Genomic DNA, 7,812 nt, shown 5'->3' with positions numbered 1-7,812 from the left:
TTCACACACACTTCATCCAGTTCACACACACTTCATCCAGTTCACACACACTTCATCCAGCACACACACTTCATCCAGTCTTGCGAGAGTTAGTGCTGGAGAGGAACACAGCGTGTGAAGGCCCCTGTGTGCAGCGGCTGCTTCCCTCCACCGGACCACCAGGCGATCTCCCCCCTCCCTGACAAGGTAAGAAGCAGGGAGGGGGGAATAAAAAAAAAAAAACTAAACACATAAAGTTTAAAAAACAAATGCTTCCCCCATCATCCAGCACACACACACACACACACACACACCATCCAGCACACACACATACACACACACATCATCCAGCACACACACACACACTCATCCAGCACACACACACACATCATCCAGCGCACACACACAATCCAGCACACACACACACACACTCATCCAGCACACACACACACACACACACACCATCCAGCACACACACACACACACCATCCAGCACACACACACACACACCATCCAGCACACACACATACACACACACCATCCAGCACACACACATACACACACACACATCATCCAGCACACACACACACAAACACTCATCCAGCACACACACATACACACACACCATCCAGCACACACACATACACACACACACATCATCCAGCACACACACACACAAACACTCATCCAGCACACACACACACACACAAACACTCATCCAGCACACACACACACACACACAATCATCCAGCACACACACACACATAATCCAGCACACACACACACATCATCCAGCACACACACACACACATCATCCAGCACACACACACACACATCATCCAGCACACACACACACACATCATCCAGCACACACACACACACATCATCCAGCACACACACACACACATCATCCAGCACACACACACACTTCATCCAGTTCACACACACTTCATCCAGTTCACACACACTTCATCCAGTTCACACACACTTCATCCAGTTCACACACACTTCATCCAGTTCACACACACTTCATCCAGTTCACACACTTCATCCAGTTCACACACACTTCATCCAGTTCACACACACTTCATCCAGTTCACACACACTTCATCCAGTTCACACACACTTCATCCAGTTCACACACACTTCATCCAGCACACACACTTCATCCAGCACACACACTTCATCCAGCACACACACTTCATCCAGCACACACACTTCATCCAGTCTTGCGAGAGTTAGTGCTGGAGAGGAACACAGCGTGTGAAGGCCCCTGTGTGCAGCGGCTGCTTCCCTCCACCGGACCACCAGGCGATCTCCCCCTCCCTGACAAGGTAAGAAGCAGGGAGGGGGGAATAAAAAAAAAAAAACTAAACACATAAAGTTTAAAAAACAAATGCTTCCCCCATCATCCAGCACACACACACACACACACACACACCATCCAGCACACACACATACACACACACACATCATCCAGCACACACACACACACTCATCCAGCGCACACACACAATCCAGCACACACACACACACACTCATCCAGCACACACACACACACACACACAATCATCCAGCACACACACACACACACACACACACAATCATCCAGCACACACACACACACACACACACACACACATAATCCAGCACACACACACACATCATCCAGCACACACACTTCATCCAGTTCACACACACTTCATCCAGTTCACACACACTTCATCCAGTTCACACACACTTCATCCAGTTCACACACACTTCATCCAGTTCACACACACTTCATCCAGTTCACACACACTTCATCCAGTTCACACACACTTCATCCAGCACACACACTTCATCCAGTCTTGCGAGAGTTAGTGCTGGAGAGGAACACAGCGTGTGAAGGCCCCTGTGTGCAGCGGCTGCTTCCCTCCACCGGACCACCAGGCGATCTCCCCCCTCCCTGACAAGGTAAGAAGCAGGGAGGGGGGAATAAAAAAAAAAAAACTAAACACATAAAGTTTAAAAAACAAATGCTTCCCCCATCATCCAGCACACACACACACACACACACACACACACACCATCCAGCACACACACATACACACACACATCATCCAGCACACACACACACACTCATCCAGCACACACACACACATCATCCAGCGCACACACACAATCCAGCACACACACACACACACTCATCCAGCACACACACACACACACAATCATCCAGCACACACACACACACACACACACACCATCCAGCACACACACATACACACACACCATCCAGCACACACACCATCCAGCACACACACATACACACACACACATCATCCAGCACACACACACACACACTCATCCAGCACACACACACACACACAAACACTCATCCAGCACACACACACACACACACATAATCCAGCACACACACACACATCATCCAGCGCACACACACACACATCATCCAGCACACACACACATCATCCAGCACACACACACACACACATCATCCAGCACACACACACACACATCATCCAGCACACACACACACACACATCATCCAGCACACACACACACACATCATCCAGCACACACACACACACACATCATCCAGCACACACACACACACATCATCCAGTTCACACACACTTCATCCAGTTCACACACACTTCATCCAGTTCACACACACTTCATCCAGTTCACACACACTTCATCCAGTTCACACACACTTCATCCAGTTCACACACACTTCATCCAGTTCACACACACTTCATCCAGTTCACACACACTTCATCCAGTTCACACACACTTCATCCAGTTCACACACACTTCATCCAGTTCACACACACTTCATCCAGTTCACACACACTTCATCCAGTTCACACACACTTCATCCAGTTCACACACACTTCATCCAGTTCACACACACTTCATCCAGCACACACACACTTCATCCAGCACACACACTTCATCCAGCACACACACTTCATCCAGCACACACACTTCATCCAGCACACACACTTCATCCAGCACACACACTTCATCCAGTCTTGCGAGAGTTAGTGCTGGAGAGGAACACAGCGTGTGAAGGCCCCTGTGTGCAGCGGCTGCTTCCCTCCACCGGACCACCAGGCGATCTCCCCCCTCCCTGACAAGGTAAGAAGCAGGGAGGGGGGAATAAAAAAAAAAAAAACTAAACACATAAAGTTTAAAAAACAAATGCTTCCCCCATCATCCAGCACACACACACACACACACACACCATCCAGCACACACACATACACACACACCATCCAGCACACACACATACACACACATCATCCAGCACACACACACACACCATCCAGCACACACACATCATCCAGCACACACACACACACACACATCCAGCACACACACACACATCATCCAGCGCACACAGACACACATCATCCAGCGCACACAGACACACATCATCCAGCGCACACAGACACACTTCATCCAGCGCACACAGACACACTTCATCCAGCGCACACAGACACACTTCATCCAGCGCACACAGACACACTTCATCCAGCGCACACAGACACACTTCATCCAGCACACACACTTCATCCAGCACACACACTTCATCCAGCACACACACTTCATCCAGCACACACACTTCACCCAGCACACACACTTCATCCAGCACACACACTTCATCCAGCACACACACTTCATCCAGCACACACACACACACACTTCATTCATTATACACAATCTGCACTTACTACCAACACACTACATTCACTATACGCACTCTGCATTCATTATACACACTCTGCACTCACTACAAACACACTGCATTAATTATACACAGTCTGCACTCACTACAAACACACTCTGCACTCACTACAAACACACTGCATTCATTATACACACTATGCACTCACTGCAAACACACTGTATTCATTATACACACTATGCACTCACTACAAACACACTGCATTCATTATACACACTCTGCACTCACTACAAACACATTACATTCATTATACACACTCTGCACTCACTACAAACACACTACATTCATTATACACACTCTGCACTCACTACAAACACACTACATTCACTATACACACTTTGCACTCACTACACACTACATTCATTATACACACTGCACTCACTACATTCATTATACACACTGCACTCACTACATTCATTATACACACTCTGCACTCACTACAAACACACTACATTCACTATACACACTTTGCACTCACTACATTTGTGATGTAATTCCAGTAAAATACAAGTTTAGCAGGCTAAGATTGCCACAAGGCATATGTATGTATATGTGTTTGTAGTACACGTAGCTAAGATACTGTTATCACTGTACTGACCAGGTGCAGGAATGTAAGAACTGGAATTACGCGTCCCTCTCCTTTGTATCAGATGAGCCACGTGGTTAGACCGGATGGATGAGTTTAGACTCTATTCATTAAATAGGTTAAGGGTATGTGTGGGTGTAGTTAATTGTGGGAGGAGCTACAGTGCTATATAAGGAATGTACTCTATGTATTCAGTACTCAGACTTTGCTGTATTTTGGTGACGCTAGTCCCTCTGAGTCCCGATCGGTGATCCAATAAAGAATCTCTTCCTTCCTGAAGAAACCTGTGTCCATCTCTCTGTGCTTGGCTTCCGTCAGTTTCTCCGGTATCATTTGGTGCATTGGCCGGGAAGCTCATCGTTCAACGGTAGCTGAGAGGCAGAGGCGTGAGACGGTCTATCTTTGCCCACGTTCTCTACGGCTGCACCCCTGAACTTCTGCGTGGACCTCCCTTCGTCTCGGCGCCACTGGTCTGTTGTCCAGGAGATCATCGGCCTCTACGTGAGAAGTGCTGGGGTGTCCCCGTCGATGAGTGTGAACTCAGGTTCAGGAACGAGGAGGTAAGATAACTGCTGTTTTAGACGGCAGGACCCGCTAGGGGTATACCGATTGTGCGGTAGGCCCAAAGGGGTTTTTGAATCTGTGTATCTGCCCCCTCTGTCGGAGGGAAGGAGCGAAGGCGCACCGCTCGATCGAACGCTCTTTAGTCAGACCGTTTGATTTGGTTAGTCAGGCGGGGTCCTGGTGTAAGATAGCCCTAGCCGGACACCGGTGTCTTGTCTAGACTAGCGTTCTAGGGTGTATATTACGTTCGCTAGGTCGGAGGGACCGGGAGACTAAGCGGCGCCTGTGTAAATTCGGTTCGCTAGTTCTCATCCTATCTGGGCTAAGTGGGAAGGCGTGTAAATTTGGAACCCACTAGACTTTTGATAGTACGACTAAGAGGCGCCTGTGTAAATTCGGATCTCTAGCTCGTTGTATAGTGCGACTAAGAGGCGCCTGTGTAAATTCGGATCTCTAGCTCGCTATGTATATGTGGTGATTGGGCAGTGTGGCTAACCAAAACGGGTGTATATAGTTTTAGGTAGTCCATTCAAGGTACTGGCCAATAGTTTAGTTGGGAATTGTAAATGTGTTAACGATTGTTTAGTAAAGTGTATATCTTGTTAGATAGCGCGAGCTCAGCCGTCTAGCGAGAGTGTTAATAGTGTGTTGCTGTATTATAGTGCACGGTACCATAACCCTGTATATTTACTGACATTATATAATAAGTACTAATCATTGTCGTCCATTGCATGTTTAACACCATAACCACTAATAATTGTATTGTGACCTTAACTTGTGCTTTGACCTATGCTAACCGTACTGTAACCGCTATTTGTAAAAGACGATGTTACTGGGGTGTGTTATAGACGGGTAATTCGTATATAGAGAATTATAGCGTGGGTGACTGTATAGTTACGCCAAAGGGCATAATATTGATTATATAGTGACTGGTGTAACAGCTGTGTGTGTACGGGAATTCCCTGAGTGTTTATTGTTATTGTGTACGTTTCACTTGGTAACCGTACCACGTGGTGCTGTTGCCAGAGGAAACGGGTGTGACTGTTGAATAGTACGCGTGTATAGTATTCGTTGTCGACGACGTTCCATTGTTAAGTATGGGTGCGTCGCAGTCAACGATTCCGGATCCCTTAGGATGTATGGTTAAGAATTTTAAAAAGGGATTCAAAGTTTGTGATTTTGGGGTTAAGATGTCCCCTGTACGTTTGGTCACTTTGTGCACTAGGGAGTGGCCTACTTTGGTTGCGGCATGGCCGCCACGTGGCAGTTTGGATCCAACTCTGGTACAGCGCTTACACGTGGCTGTATCAGGTAGGCCTGAACTTTACGGCCAGTTTCCTTATATTGATTGTTGGAGACAGGCCGTAAATGACTCGCCAAAATGGCTCCAGACATGCCACGAGGAGCAGTGTCGCCTCATGGTAGCTAGGACTTGCTCGTCCACTAGGACTGGTGTTAGGCCCATTTTGGACACGCCCCCTGAGTCCGAGATCCCTTTGCCGCCCCCTTACTTTCCGTTAAGAAGAAGTGACGCAAACGCAGGAAGTCCTGCACCCCTCCCCTCATTACCCTCATCCACTTCCGCTTCCTCCTCCAGTACAGGATCCACCCCCCCTCGTACTAAATCTCCCCTTCCGGAACCAGATAGACCAACCTCCATTAAAAATGAATATCCTGATTTGGCGCCACTTCAGACTTCCGGTCAAGCTTCATCTAGCTCGGCCCGAAGTGTTTTATTTACGACCTTTTCCCAAAACCGACCTCCCACATCCCCATACCCTATCTCTCCCCGACCGGAACCCATGACTGACGCTTCCCTACGTAGCCCCATCCAAACCCGACAGTTGACTGGTGCCCAACAATTAAAGCACTATCAGATGCCTCTTCGTCTGAATCCCGGGTCAGCCTATATTAATGCCGCAGGTCAAATGGCACAAGCTGACCCTGTCTTCGTATATGTTCCCTTCACTACAACCGATCTTTTAAACTGGAAGACCCACAATTCCTCGTATACTGAGAAACCACAAGCCATGACTGATCTGTTCACCTCAATAGTACAGACGCATAATCCGACATGGGCTGATTGCCAGCAGTTACTAATGACTTTATTTAACAATGAGGAAAGGACAAGAATAAATCAAGCAGCCATTAAAGCATTAGAAGATAGAGCCCGTGCTTTGAACCAAGCTAATCCAGCAGCATGGGCCGCAACACATTATCCCAACACTGATCCCGATTGGAACGTAAATGGTGCTGATATGGTTCAACTCAGAGCCTATAGAGACGCTATAATTGCTGGCATGAAAGCCGGAGGAAAGAAAGCCATTAACATGTCGAAGACAGTTGAGGTGATCCAGAAAAGCGATGAAGCGCCCAGTGTCTTTTATGACCGATTATTGGAGGCGTACCGCTTGTACACCCCCTTTAATCCGGAAGACGCAGACAATTCCCGAATGGTTAACTCCGCCTTTGTCAGCCAAGCTTACGGAGATATTAAGCGCAAGCTACAAAAGCTAGAAGGGTTTGCAGGTATGTCAATCACCCAACTAATGGAGGTAGCAAATAAGGTGTATATGAATAGGGAAACAGAAAGCAAGAAAGAGGAGGAGCGCAAGATGCGTAAAAAGGCTGATATGCTAGCGGTAGCGATCGCAGGCGTAGATAAACGGGGCCCAGATAGAGGCAATAATAGATGGAGTAGGGAGCCTTTGAGTAGGGATCAATGCGCGTATTGCAAGGAAGAAGGGCATTGGAGGAACGAATGTCCGCAAAGAGAGCAGTACGAGAGAGACCAACCCAGGGCAGGCTACGGAAACTTTAGAGGTAGAGCGAGAGGTAGAGGAGGCCCCGGAGGGAGTAATGGTTATAGAGGGAGTAATGGGAACAGAGGAAGTGTTAGGGAAGACAGGTATATTCCAGCAGCGCA

The sequence above is a fragment of the Pelobates fuscus genome, chromosome 5 (genome assembly GCF_036172605.1).
Source record: "Pelobates fuscus isolate aPelFus1 chromosome 5, aPelFus1.pri, whole genome shotgun sequence".
Taxonomy (NCBI): domain Eukaryota; kingdom Metazoa; phylum Chordata; class Amphibia; order Anura; family Pelobatidae; genus Pelobates; species Pelobates fuscus.
Note: the sequence above shows the minus strand (reverse complement) of the source record.